The sequence below is a fragment of the Gossypium arboreum genome, chromosome 2 (genome assembly GCF_025698485.1).
Source record: "Gossypium arboreum isolate Shixiya-1 chromosome 2, ASM2569848v2, whole genome shotgun sequence".
Lineage (NCBI taxonomy): Eukaryota > Viridiplantae > Streptophyta > Magnoliopsida > Malvales > Malvaceae > Gossypium > Gossypium arboreum.
In genome coordinates this window covers 89,086,435-89,102,100 of record NC_069071.1, presented here as the reverse complement: position 1 = coordinate 89,102,100, position 15,666 = coordinate 89,086,435, and the positions used below count along the sequence as shown (strand labels likewise).

At 38.2% G+C, this 15,666-nt stretch overlaps 1 non-coding gene across 1 annotated transcript; it reads left to right on the top strand.

Annotated features, from left to right (window-relative positions):
- Positions 1-15,223: 15,223 nt before the first annotated feature.
- Positions 15,224-15,329, top strand: LOC128289947 (small nucleolar RNA R71). The gene has a single exon (XR_008279587.1). It is a non-coding gene; the product is annotated as a small nucleolar RNA R71 (small nucleolar RNA).
- The last annotated feature ends 337 nt before the right edge of the window (positions 15,330-15,666 follow it).

Below are 15,666 nucleotides of genomic sequence, written 5' to 3'. Positions count from 1 at the left end.
CACCTGTTTTGCGATATTCCTCGACGAGATCTCCTACACGATTTCTCCTATAATCAACCGTTAAATAGATCAACTCACAATAATTGAACCAAATCAAGAACCATCCAATATTAACACTTACACATTCGGCCACCATCCATAATGGCCTTAGACACCTTACTTTGCCGAGATTTATGACGAGATCTAGCCACTCCGGTGATCCAAGCTAATCCAAGTCGACACTACGCCTTGCTGCTCCTCCACTATAGAAACCATAAAAATATTAAAAGAAGAACCCCATAAAGCCTATACACATATTCGGCCACCTCCCTAAACTAGAGGGGTTTCGGCTTTTCTTAACCTCCACAATACCGAATTGATTAAAGCTACAAGCACTTACCAAGGGTCACCTACCCAAATGGTTCCAGTCCCGTGATAACTCCGATTTAACGCAGTCCCAGCTCCAAAACACTAGCAGAAATCGTACCACAAGGATCGTAAGAATCGGCCACCAAGTTACGCAAGGATGCTGTGCTTTCGGCTTTTGGATCACTGAAGAAGAAGTGGTTATGGACCAAAAAGGGTGTTGAAAAAAGAGTTGAAAGGCTTCGACATAACATGAATCGCTAAAAGAAAAGAACAAGTGTATACCTTTATGGAGAAATCGACTTCCCTTGCCTCCTTCGGGATTTGGCTTGATGCTATTCGGTTAGCAATGAAAAGAAGGATGAGTTCGGCTTTTACTATAAATGAAAGAGAGGAAGAATGGGGGCAAAGAGTTTATGGACAAAATAATGGAAGATAAAAGAGATGAATTGCTTAAGAAAAATCGGCACAAGTGGGAAAAAAAGAAAGAAAACAAAAGAGGAAAATGCCACCCTAAAACCCAATAGCCGAATTTACACTAACCTTCCCCCTTGGCCGACCATCAGTTCCTCTATTTCAAATCTCCTAAAATCTCTCCTAGATACGCTCCCCCTTATCTCTCCATCATCCCTAAAATCTCTCCCCTTATCACTCCTTAATCCATGCATTTGACTAATTCAAACTCCTCCAAGAGAATCCACCTGGGTTCCATCACTTACCCTTCCCACTCATAAAAATAAATAACCTTATTTGCCAACACAGGGAATCGATCCCATGTCTTCCCGTATGCTCCACACGCCACATTTTTTGGAGCTTAGTGGCTTCACCCTTGCCACTTTACTACAGCTGTTTTTGTGACACATTTCTCTCACAACTTTACATAAGGTCACCTAGCCAGAACCCCTAACTCTTAAGTCCAAATTTTGAAAATTCTATCGGGTTTTGGCCAACACATGGGCCTTCCATAAGCCCATTTACATACTCAAATTATGAATTCCATAATCACATACCAAATTTTTGAAACTTACTTAAAATATCAAGAATCGCAAAAAACCCGAAAATCAGGATGTTACAGTCTTGGCTACTGAATTAAATTAGTGCCATAGCTATTACTTATTTTTAATGCGTCCTAGCTTAGTAAAAATTAAATTATAGCTGAATTAAATTTGTCCCAGCTGAATTGAGCATATTATGGATGCTGAATTGAGCATATTATGGATGCCGAATTTAATTTGTCTTAACATTGGCCTTGGTTGAATTTAATTACTGTAGGTACATGCATGGCCAGCCATAAAAAGGGTGTGCTGCTGATTGCCATTCCCCAAGTAGCTATTTAGTGAGTGCAAGAGCCAAAAGTGAGCTAATTTTTCTTCTTCCAAGCTGCTAGTTCCTCTTCCATAAGCTTGCTTAAATGAATTCATATTGCTGGAAATTCTTTTCACACCTAAAGGCTGGTCAGTTTTGAGTTTTCACATTCAAAGTGGTTGCTCACTTGCTCTGTTCACACTATAAGTTCTTTTGAGTAATCTAAGTAGCCCATTTAATCAAGTGTCTTTTCGGCAACCCCAGGCACCTCATACATTACCTTGGCCAAATTTGTCAAGTAGAAATTAGCTCCATTCAGCTCCCAAATTAATTTCAATTATTTCAGCTGGTTGGGACTAGCAAAAGACTTAACCATTGGCGTTCCCAAGCTACTGGAAGCCTCAAGAATATTGCTAGGAACTTTCCAAGAAATTTCATCTCATTTAAGTTGAAAACAAATGTCTAATTAGCTACCCTATGATGACCATTCGGCTAGCTTAAGTTCAGCACTATAAATATGTAGCTCATTTCTTTATTTTAGAACTTTTGTCAATTTGAATGAAATATATTATATTTGTGAGATTTTCTTCTCTCAAATTTTGTTCTTAGACTTTTTTGCCTTATCTGTTGTTAGTGTGATCAACCTTAGTCGTTCTTTTCCGAACTTATCACTCCAAACGAGTGTGGCGTTCAACCCAACCATACCTTCGGTTCTTACCTTTGTTAGGTAACGGGTCAAGATCCCTTTTCTTCCTTCACTGAACCACCTTAAGCCATATAAGTCTCGGGTCAACACTCTCCTTAGTGTTGGTTCGCTCTTGCCGTTTAAGTCTGAATTCCATTCCAACTATCTACTAAATTATCTATCTCAAATTCCTTATTAGCCGAACCAAATCTACATAAACTTAGCCAATTTTGAACCTAAATTCCATCTCCCATCTTCATATTTAAAAATACTTTCAATGCTTACAAATTGGAAAATACCTCTACGTTTGACAATTGAGCAATTAAATGATTCAACTCATGATACCGAGGTGAGATCGTATCATTTGGTATTAGAGCTTGCAAAAATGAGAAGTACAAACATTCTAGCTATCCCAGAATAGGTTTGTAAAAAAAAGTTTCAAAAAAAATTTAGTTACCTAAGAACTTCATTAAAACTTCAAGTCCATTTAGCTTTTCTAAGCATCAACTCAATTAAACTTCCTCAACAACAAGGTTAGATTTATTGATGCAACTCAGCTACCAAAACACTCAATTAAGTTCCAGCTGAACTAAGGCATCTAGAAGCTACCCTTTGACATCTCCCATGCACAAAGAAGCTTCCTGGAAATTTCTTGAAGAATTCTAGAATTTTTAGCTCATTTAAAAGCTGAAATTAAGTGATCATTTAGCTAGTTTTGTGACTATTCGGCTAGGCTAAATCATTACTATAAATATGTAACTCTTTTTTTTGTTTTAGAACTTTTGTCAACTTGAATGTTATTTAAGTGTTTTTGTGAGAATTTCTTCTTTCAATTTCGTCCAAAGACTCAGTAACTTATCTACTTAGTTAGTGGCATCAACCTGAATCTTTTCCAAACTTATCACTCTATTTGAGTGTGGCATTCATCTTCTTACATACCATTTGTTCTTACCTTTTTAGGTAACGGGTCAAGGCTGATATCACCATGTTTCCAAGTGAACAAATGACTCGACTTGAGGACAAGTCACTTTGAAGTAGGGGGAAATAATGTAAGCATGCCCGGGAGCTTAACAAGCATGAGCCAAGAATCCCTCGACCTACCTAAAGGACCAATGACTCGAGCACGAGCTAGACGATTTCAAGATGCTATTTCAGCTTTCGTTAATCACAAGTCTTGGAGAAAACTAGCTCGATGTTAATGGCGAAGCTGGGACCAGCTTCCTAAAGAATCCTTGCACCTTTGTGTGAGTCGAACTCAGCTCATCTCCATCTCTCTGAGCTCCGTTCAGCTCAAATCAGCTCGATTGAGCTTACTCGAGCTCATTTGAGGTCAATTCTGTTTATTCCCAGCTCGTTTCCTTTATTATTCAAATAAATTCAGTATTAGTTTTAATTTATTTAATTTGGTGTAGCTCAAATAATTATTCTGTGTTTGTGTTTAAAATTTGGTCATCTTAAATATGTTTTCATTATGTTTTAATTTAAGCTTAAATGTGTCTTATTTAGTGCATAATTTTAATGCTTTAGAATTTGAACAAATTTAATAGCTGCTGCTATTTAATTTGTCCAGACCGATTACATGTTTTAATTATGTCTTAGTTTGAGTTTATTTTTAATGTGTCTTGAGCAGCCGATTTTATGATGTCCTAAGGTAAATTAATGTTGCTATTTAATTGGTGCAGGTACATACCACATGGACGACATTAAAGGAGTTTTAAAGCTGGAATTAAAATCAGTAACTCATTTCCCTTCTCCAAAGTGGTTGTTCGTGTAATGGAACAGACAAAGGAGTGTTCACACTAGCTGATTTAATTTGTTCACACAAGCTGGACATTCCTTTCACATTAAAATGTCCATTCAGCTGTCGCATTCATACACACAGACCATTTAAATTCGTCCTTTCACACTTGGGGGATATTAGAGTTCAAGTGTTCACACTATTTGGGCTATTCATGCTCCAAAACTCCCATTAAGATGCTACTGTACGTTTAGTTTCTCAAGGAAGGTAATGCGATCCCGGTTGTATCATGTTTCGATACATCTCGACGACATCGAGATTGGCCTAAACTCGAGGGGCCCAAGTGTAAAATAAGACATTTAATTTCAGTTTGTTAATAAATTGAGTTGTTGGGCTTTATTTTTAATTAAGTTGCTTGAATAAATTACTCATCTTAGTTAATTGAGTTCATTTTACTTAATTGAGTTCATCTTAGTTAATAACTTATCTTAGATTAATAAATGAGTTATTATTGAACTTCATTTAATAGATGTTTCTTTAATTAATCTACTTACTAGGATAATTTATTGATGCATGAGCTTAAGTTTAATTAATTATGCTTTATTTAATAAAACTAGTTGCTAGAATAATTGATGAAAAGCTTTAGTTCATTTATGAAGTTAAGTGTTTAATGTGTTTGAGTTTAATTAGTGTTTAACTGTGTTTAACAAGTTTATTTTAATGTGTTTATTGCAGGTGTCTCTTTAGCTCATGATCGCGTGGTTTCGTGATAGGTTTTAAATATTTATAATTACTCGTTCTTGAACTAACTATTATCGCGATGTAGGCAAGTGTACCTATCGAACAGTAGTATAGTTTTAGCAAGACCAGATTGTCAAACCCAAAGGAACTAAAAGTACTAGTAATGACTATCTTTTTATTATCTAGCCTAAGAATAAAGAGGTTTTATTTTAATTAACCAATTATTTAAACTAAGAATGCACAGAGAAAAGAATTGGGGAATTGCTTTTGGGAAAAATCGATTGACTTAAGACAATACCTAAAGAAAAATCCACCTAGACTTTACTTGTTATTTTGGCTCTGAATTAGACGATTTATTCATTCGACTTGTTCTATAGAGACCCTAAGTTATGTTATTATCCCTATTCAAGACTAATAATGTCTAATCCCTAGATTGAATAACCGAGACTTTTCTCTAATTAACACTCTAGGGTTGCATTAACTTGATCTATGGATCCCTTTACTAGGTTTCACCCTAATCCGACAAAATCTTGTCACCCTATGTCTAGGCGCGCAATCAACTCCGCTTATTTATGACAAATGTACTCTTAGACAGGGTCTATTCTTCCTCTGAATAAGAGCATGTCTTGAATTAGTATCCTGGGATATTAAAACAAGAATTAAGAACACATAATTAAGAACAAGTTAAATATTTATCATACGATTCAGAAAATAATAATAAGATTCGTCTTAGGTTTCATTCCCCTTAGGTATTTAGGGGTTTTAGTTCAAAACTAAATAAGAAAACATCTCAGAAGAATAAAGACTACAAAACATAAAGAAAACCCAAAACTCCTGAAGGGAAATTGAGGATAGATCATCAGTCTTGATGATGAATCCAGCTTCTGAGATGGATCAATCAGCTTCCTTAGAGTAATTTCTTACTCCCTATTCTCTATCTCCCTTTTCTTCCTCCTCTAGGGTGTATTTATAGGCTTTGGAAAGCCTAAAAGCACTCAAAATTGGCCTTTTCTGAATTGGACTCAACTTGGGCTCAGTAGGGACACGCCCGTGGCACACGCCCGTGTTCGATTACTTCAGGCCATGTTCGACCTGCCAAATTGAGACTGTCGTGTGGTCTACCCATGTGAGGAGGTCCAGGCTGTGTTGATTTCGTATTTTAGCCCATTTTCTCCGTTTTTGGGCCGTTTCTTGTTCCTTTCACTCTCCTATGCCCTCTTAAGTATAAAGCATGAAATTAAAGCATTAGGAGCATCGAATTCACCAATTCTAATAAGAAATCATCCATAAAATGCATTAAACATGGGGTAAAAATATGTATAAGTTGCGGTTTATCAAATACCTCCACACTTAAGCATTTTCTTGTCCTCAAGCAAAATTCTCAACTCATAATCAAAATAAATTCTTCTTAACTTATAATTTCTATTGATAATATCTCACATTAATCCATAAGTAATCATACATTGAGAATTCAACTAAATGAACATAAAAGTTCCAAACATTCCAAGTTGAGCATTTTTCATGCAAACATAGGTGTCTCCCCTCATATAAGAAATTACCTTTGATTCAGAATAACACAGAGTTTTACATCCTCACTAAAGATTCCCTCAAATCACTCGAGGTGTTTAAGGACAATAAATGAAGCACTCAATAGTCAATAATGAAAAGTCATTACCATAGGCTTGCATGAAAATCAAATCTCCACCACTATAATTTAAGATGATACATCAATCAAAAGGTCTTTAGAGGGTTGTAATGAGGCTTGGTTAGGGTGTGTGGTCGAGCTGAAAGAAAGGGTTAGAATTGAGATTGAATTGAAAATTTACCTAACTAGAAAAAGAGTTAATCTTCACTTGCATACAACAGAGCTTCTTCTCAGAATATGAAATTACAGATATGTATACATAGTTTTTTTTTTAAGAACAAGTTAAATAATCAAACAAGACATAGCTAAGCAATTTCTTCAACTCAAATCTCGACAAAAATAGGAATCAAATTAATTTAGGGGATTTCAACAATAATGGGTTAAGGGTTAATATTGAGGTTAATACAAGGAATGGCTTGTTAGGCTCAAGGGGGTTTATTAGGGGTTAATCATGGAGGTAGGCTTTTCATGGCATGAGTGGGTTAATCGTAAGTGTCTTAATCCTTTTGACATATCAAATCAAATGGTGTGGTCTCGACATGCATAATCAAGCAAGTTCTAGAATAACAGTTCAATACTGACGCATTCAAAGCAATAATAAAAGTGAGCATGAAAGAATTATAGATGCTCAAAAGGCTCAAAAATCTCACAAAAATTATGGCTTTTTGATGTTAAGACTTGTGAATTCCAATTCAAAGTAATACCTAAACTTTGGGGAAACAGCCTAAGATTTTGAATTCTTAAAAATCAACTCATCATGCTTGATTCTCTAATGTCTTAAAGTTTAAACAATCAATGCATAAATGTCTATGTTTTAATTCAAGATATATCAATCAAAATCATAAATCAATTAAAATTTATCCTAAATATGGTATGAAAGGTTTTCAAGAGAACAAGCCAATCATTCAGGGATTTTTCTGATAATAAAATAAATACCACCCCACACTTAAGATGTACATTGCTTTCAATGTACAAAGATAGATATTAGAGTATATAAAATAAAGATAGGGAGAGAAGCGAAACTTCTTGTATTAAGAATTGATGATATTCTTGGATTGACGAAATCGAGTATTAGAGATAACTTTGGATGGCAAGCTTGACTCTAAAGGTAAGCCGTTTTTAAAAGAAAACAAATGAATCTTAAAAACTTAATGAAAGAAAAATAAAATAAGACAATTATTCTAATTTTTTAAAGTGGCACGGCCGGTGCACACGCCCGTGTGGTTCGTGTCCCGTCTGTGTTCATCGCGAATTGTGATGTCGTCACACGGCCTTCTCACACGCCCGTGTGTATAGGCCGTGTGGCTGTATGATCGTGTCGCATGGCCCTGTCTGGCGTGGTTTGCTTCTCCCACGGTCGTGTAGGTTTTCACACACCCGTGTCATTCTGACAGTGTTGTCCACGGGTGCTAGACACGGGCGTGTCGTACACCCGTGTTTATTTGGTAGGTTCAACCACGGCCGTGTCGCACAGCTGTGGCGTTTTATCACAACCCGTGTTTGAGGAAATCTTCTACCCTATTTCTGCACGGCCATGTCACACGGCCGTGTTTCTATCCGTTGCCTTAAGAATGGCCGTGTGCTAGGCCGTGTGGAGTTGGGAACCTGTGATTTAAGTACTTTGTTAGTGACCTGAATGTTTAAAACTTGAAATGTAAATAATTTAAAACCGTTAGTATTCGAGTTACCTCCCGAGAAGCGCTTATTTATAGTCTAAGCTCGACTTACCTCTTCAGTGAATGGTCATGGTGGTTTGAGGAGTTTATACTTCTCATTCCTGCTATCAATCTCATCAAAATAAGGTTTTAATCTGGTGTTGTTTACCTTAAAAGTGCCGAACTTGGGATGACTCACCTCTATCATACCGAATGGAAAAATACTGAGTACCGTGAGAGGGATTTCCTCATTCGGTGTGGTAGTGACAATGTGGGGATCTGCGGCATCTAATTAGACCTTATCACCAACCTTAAGTTGATTTTGAGAGGTATCGGGCTCATTTTGGCGTAGTTTCGATTTATCGCGTGTTCTCAGTTTATGTGTTCGTCATTCATCTAGCTCCTCTACTTGCAGCCTTCGTTCTTCATGAATAGAACCTCTACTATTGTTCGAGAGTGGCTCATGTACTCCCTTCAGACTTATCTCCTGCAAAGTGGGTTGTATCATGTGGTTAGATTTAATTGAAAGGTTTAAATAATCACCTTCAATTCCTGATATGTTGCCAGAATTGCGAGCTTGAAGGGTGATTGTTTCGCCTCCAACCCGGAGTGTGAGTTCACCTATGCCAACATCAATGATGGTTTTAGCAGTTGCTAAAAAGGGCCTTACTAAAATTAAGGGAGTGTTGCTATCCTGTTCTATGTCTAGAACAATAAAGTCAACGGGAAATATAAATTTATCAATTTTAACTAGCACATCTTCAATAATACCTCTAGGGAATCTTATAGTTTTATCTACTAATTGGATGCTCATCCTAGACCTAGTTGCTTAAACATTTTGTAAGGCATGACGTTGATACTAGCCCTTAGATCAGCTAATGCATGATTAACATCTAAACTACCAATTAAGCAACGAATAGTAAAGCTCCCTGAATCTTTTAGTGTGACAGCCCAAAATTGACCCTAGTCGGGATGTGGTTTCGGGACCACAAAACCGAGGCATAAAAATAATTTAAAATTTATTTTGATGCCTATGATATGTGTTAATTTGTGTGTGACATTTTTGATGTTTCGATTTAGTGTTATAAATGCGAATTTCACTAGAAAGGACCTAGTAGTGAACTTTGAAAGTATGATGGGGAAATGTGTGATGACTAGTTGCTCATGCATGCAAAAATTAGGGATTTGCATGTCAAATTTCCCCCCCTCAACATGAAGTGGCCGGCCATGGCAAGTGAGGATGGGCAAAACATGTCATGAAACATGTTTTGTTGGTGCATTAGGGAGAAATAATAAACAAAGGTGTATGGGTAAGAAAAGAATGAAAAAAAAATGTGTGTGAGTGTGGTATTCCCCCCATTGCCGTGAGTTGTAGAGAAAGAAAGAAAAAAATTTTGTTCATCCTTTCTTTGAGCCAAAACTAAGGAAGAAGGAGGATTTTTGCTCCATGCTTGGTTTGGAAGAGATCTAGAAGGAGATTTGGCTAAGTTTGCATCAAGATTAAGGTATGTATGAGGTTGTGTTAGGAGTTTCATGCATGTTTTGGTTGCTAACTTGATGTGCATGTTAGCCATGGCTCAAATCTTTGTTATGCCATGGAAATGGTATTTGGCCAAAGTTGTTATGGTGATAAAGCCATTGCATGCTAAGTGTGAAGCTTGATGATGATGCATGCAATGATAGATTGTCTACTTTTGAGTAAGATTTTGAGTTTTCTTTTTGTTTAATCATGATTAAAGTTGAAAAGGGGCATGATTGTCATATTCGGCCATGATGCATTTATGAGCATGGTTCATGCTTCTTGCATGTTAGTTAAAATTTGTGTTTTGGATGGCTATGGACACCTTGAAATTCGGCCATGCTCATATATGTATATATATGTTTGCACATGATGTTTTGGTTATGAACTAAGTGATGAATATGGTTGTTTAAAGAAGAAGATGTTGAAGAATGATTGTGAAATTGCAAGCACATTCGGCCTAGCACACATATGAGTGCTTGATGCTATATTATAAGTTTTGAGCTACAATATGCAAAGCATTAACTAGTAAAATGCATGCTGTTTTTGTGAGGTATTAAGTGCATAACTGGCCTCAACATGTACATGAATATTCGGCCTTGGGTAGCCTATTGAAGGCCTTAGCTTTTCCTTGATGCTCGAATAAATTGTATTGAATTGCTTGATGTAGTATAAAATGTGCATGACCATTGTGTATTCAAGCTAAAGAGTGGCCATATGACCATTTAAACTCCTTGTCATATTCGCCATAAGCTAGCACAATGAGGTTTTAATAAATTGAATTTGTTTGAATTAGCTCAAGAGCTAAGAGGGCCACAATTGGACAAGGGAAGGAAAAATGATCGAATAGCCGTAAAAGCCGTTCGACAACATCCGAGGTAAGTCCTCAAGAAGTGACCTTACTTGAATTATGTGGAATGAAATATGGATGTATTGATTATTGATTTATGTGTGTATGAGTATTGAATAATGCCCGGCTAAGTCCCAAGGCGATTATGCTAGTGATTATAATTGTGTTTGAGCCTTAGTAACGAGAATGAAATATGTATGTCCATTGATTATTGATGTATGTGTGCATGAGAAATTGAATGATATCCGGCTAAGCCCGAAGACAATTATGCTGGAAATTATATCCGGTTAAGACCAAGGCAATTGTGCTAGTGGCTACATCCGGCTAAGACCAAGGCATTCGTGCGAGACATTCTATCCGGGCTAAGACCAAGGCATTTGTGCACGTGGTTATATCCGGTTATATTCGAAGAATCTTGGGCTGGAGGTGAGTGTTGGTTGCTGTAATAAATTCAATTAGTACACTCGAGAAGCCCAAAGAATAAGGTACGCGTTTATCGTGCATTGGAAAGTCGACATGTTTGAGCAACATTCGCTCAATCGACTAATGAATTTCAGTTATTGAATTGATTGATACTTTGTGAAAGTATATAATGATGAAGTGTGAAGTAAGAATGTGTATTAATGAAATGATGCATTTGGCTATGTGAATGTATTGCTGTAATTAGAGTTGATTATATTCCTTGAGACTTACTAAGCATAAAAATGCTTACCCGTTGCTTTGGCTCTCTGTTTTATAGATTTCGCTCGATAGCAATCGGATTCGGGATCAATAAAGACGAAGTCATCCACACTATCAACGTCTCTATTTTGGTATAAATTTTGGTTGAACTTTGAAATGGCATGTATAGGACTACCCTTGTTGGTTAAATATGTTGTGATGTATTTGTGTACGGCCATGCGAAAATGGCTCGTAAAAGTGAAGTATCGACTTAGACTATTTGCGGTTTGTATATGTATATATTTGGTGTCATGATGTGACCATGGATTGGAAATGGGAATGTTGGTCACATGATCAGCCATTGGCATGGTTAAAATGATCATATATGAACCTATGTATGGCAAGACTAGTTGGTTCATGGAGACTACCAAATAGGTAAGACCTACCTTAAAACAGATGCTGCCAGCTGCAGTGACGTGAATGTGAAAAATCACCAAAATTTGTAGGAATGGTATTAAATAGTGAATAAGCTATGTAAATGAACCTTGGTGAGTCTATTTTCATATGGAAGAAACGAAATGGTCATAGGAGTTACATGTTAAGAGATATTAAGGCTATTGTGAGACAGGGCCAGAACGGTTTCTGGGTCCCCTGTCGCAAATTTAAAAATTTTCTATAAATTATCCAGAAAGAATTAGGAGTCATGCCTTATATGTACAGATTCCATTTTGAGTCTAGTTTTATTAGAAACAAACGGCACCAGTATTAAAGTTCTGTATAGTGAGATATTCAAGTTGTAACGCGCGAAGGTCAGAGCAGTCGATCCCTGTAACATGGGTGACTTTAACTAATAAACTGTCCCAATTGGCCAGACCAAAAATTCTAGAAATAAATCCATGGATGGATACATGAGTCTAAATTCAGGGAAAATTTACGAAACCAGTTTCCGAGTTTTGAAACTCGAGATTTGATTTTTAAGGCGACGGTGATGCAGTTTTCCAGCCTGACTGGAAATGTCAAATTGGTGGGCAAAACAAGTGAACTTGGTTTGTTAACCCCTCGTGTCCGACACCGGCGATGGTCTCGGGTTCGGGGTGTTACAATTTTATTGGTATCAGAGCCACGGTTTAGTCGATTCTAGGACTACCGTGATGTGTTTGGGGTCTAGCTATACATGCCATTAAATGATGACTCGATAGTGTGGTGATTTCTGACAATTTGACTTTGTGTTTGTTTATAGCAATGGATCCCGATCCCAAACCGAGCGATAGCTGATGATGTGGAGAGTGTGGCGCTGCTCCGCGCAAGGGACAGCGCCGTGCGAACTCTCAACCTATGGCCAGCAATCCGAATGACGAGGCTAGGCAAGCCTTTTATAGTGTGATGAACGAATGGTTTAATCAATACATTCGAACTAACACGGCTGTTCCACAACCTCCATTCCCGACAAATGCAACCCCCGCACCTACAATACCTCCGGTGACTGACCAAATAAGGTCAAGTAAGCCCCAATCGACGAGATTCGAAAACATGGGGCCACTGAATTTAAGGCTACGGATGATGATGATGCCGAAGCGAGCTGAATTTTGGTTGGATAACACTATCCGGTGCTCGATGAGCTATCCTGTACACCGATGAGTGCTTAAAGTGTACCATCTCCTTGCTACGTGAGTCCGCCTACTATTGGTGGAGTACTCGACTTCGTGGTACCTAGAGAGCAAGTGACTTGGGAATTCTTTCAAACCGAGTTCAAAAAAGTATATCGATCGAGATTCATCGACCAAAAGCGAAGGAATTCCTTGACCTTAAGCAAGGTTCTATGTCGATTACGACTACGAACGAAAATTTGTGAGGCTTAGCCGATGCAGCGAGAATGCATTTCGTCCAAGCCATTATGTGTAAACGCTTGAGGATGGGCTGAATGATGATATAAGGATGTTCGTTGGCATTCTCGAGATACGAGAGTTCGTAGTACTTGTTGAGCGAGCTTGTAAAGCCAAGAGCTTAGAAAGGAGAAACAAAAAGCTGATGTGGGAACTGGAGAATTCGAAAGAGGTCCTCGGAAAGTCTCTTCAACAAGCATCGAAGAGATTTCGAGATGATGCGAGCCGGTCTAGAGGCGTTTGGGCTTTTCTAGACGAGGACGCGATCGACCCTTGTGACCACACGAGTCACTTGATCGCCAGGTGGAAATGATCGCGAGAGAGGCGGAGTGTCCACATTGTGGCAAATGGCATTCGGGGAGCTGTTGGTTTCGTGATCGCTCTGCTATAAGTGTGGGTCGGCCGACCACTTTATGAAGGATTGCCCGAGGATGCATGAGCAGAATGTAAGTCGAGTGGAAACCCGGTGCTACCATTTGCTCGAGGTAGGCCACCTAGAAATATGGGCAATGTCGGTGGCGGTCGAGAGGGTCTAGAGATGCTACCATCGATCGAGGCTCGTGCTCTGCAAGGACTTATGCCATACCCGCGTGAGGATGCTGCCTCTCGTAAGTCATTACCGGTACTTTCACTCTTTTCAATACAAATGTGATTGCTTTGATTGACCCGGTTCTACTCATTCATATATATGTGAAACCTTAGCATCCAAGAAGACTTTGCCTATTGAGTCTCTGAGTTTGTAATTCGGTGTCAAACCCTTGGGTCATTACGTGCTTGTCAACAAAGTGTGCAAGAAAAGTCCCTAGTGTTCCGAGGTTCTTGTTTTCCGGCGGACTTGATGCTTTTGGCGTTCGATGAGTTCGACGTTATTCTTGGTTTGGATTGGTTGACCATGCACGATGCGGTTGTAAATTGCAAGAGCAAGACTATCGATTTGAGGTGCGCGAATAATAAAATAATTCGGGTTGAGTCTACGGACTTAAAGGGGTTGCCAGCTGTAATATCAGCGATGTAACAAACAAGTGAACTTGGTTTGTTAACCCCTCGTGTCCGACACCGGCGATGGTCTCGGGTTCGGGGTGTTACAATTAGTTTGTTGGGTAGTTTATTTTGGAGAATGGTCGAACAAACTGCGTTCAGCTCCACATGTGACGCCTCGTCCAACTTCTGCTTATTTGCTAAAAGTTCCTCTAAAATTTTCATTGCGTTTGGCATCTGCGATAAAGCTTCAATAAATGGTAAGTTAATATGTAATTTTTTTAAGAGTTTAAAGAGTTTACAAAATTGTTCATCTGAGCGGTCTTTCCTTATCGTGTTAGGGTATGGCACATGAGGTTTATATTCAACAATCACTGGTTTGTTTGTATTTTGATCTACCTCACCTTGACCTTTGCTTACCATAGTTTCTTGTCTCGGTTCTGGTTTAGGCTGAATGACACCTTCATCATCTTGAATATTAATTGCGTTGAGTTGTTCTCTTGGGTTAGGTTCGGTATTACTTGTCAAACTACCTTGTGGTCGTTTAGAGATTAGTTTGGAAAGCTGGCCTATCTGAGTTTCGAGCCTTTAGATCGACGCTTGTTAATTTTTAAGTGCTGTCACGGTGTTTTGAAAAAGGGTTTCTGACATTGATATAAACTTTGAGAGCATCTCTTCAAGGTTTGGCTTCTTTTCCTGTGGGTAGGGTGGTTGTTGGTAGCCCGGAGGATGTTGTGGTCTTTGATTTCCTTGACCGCCCCACAAGAAATTGGGGTGGTTCCTCCAACCTGCATTATAAGTGTTACTATATGGATTGTTTTGAGGTCGAGGATTATTACCCATGTAGTTCAATTGCTTGTTATCCATGTTGTGGCCAGAAGGTTGATATTCCAAATGGTTTGTTCCACCTCTACTTGTTTCGCACTGCATTACTGGGTGAACATGTGAAGAACTAAGAAAACCATCAATCTTTTTAGTCAAGAGTTCTACCTGATTTGACAACATCGTAACTAAATCGACGTTATAAACATCGGCTATTTTGGTTGGCTTTGTCCTCGTGACTTGCCACTGATAGTTATTTAAAGACATCTCGTCAATAAACTCATAGGCATCTTCAGGTGTTTTATTATTGACGGTTCCGCCAGCAATTGTGTTAACCATTTGCAGAGTCAAAGGATTCAGACCATTGTAGAATGTTTGAACTTGGAGCCAAAGCGGTAACCCATGGTGAGGGCATCTTCTCAAAAGGTCCTTGTCTCTCTCTCATGCATCGTAGAGTGTTTCTAAATCCATCTGCACAAAAGAAGATATATCATTATGTAATTTAGCCGTTTTAGACGGCAAAAAATATTTTAGTAAAAATTTTTCGATCATTTGTTCCCAAGTAGTAATTGACCCTCATGGTAATGAGTTCAACCACTGTTTAGTTTTGTTCCTTAATGAAAAAGCGAATAACCGAAGACGAATGGCATCATCAAAAATGCCATTGATTTTAAATGTATCGCAAAATTCCAGAAAGTTTGCTAAGTGAGCGTTGGGATCTTCATCCTGCAAACCATCAAACTGAACAAATTGTTGTATCATATGAATAGTATTAGGTTTTAATTCAAAAGTATTTGCAGCTACAGCAGGTCTAACTATGCTAAATTCAGTTCCTGTTAA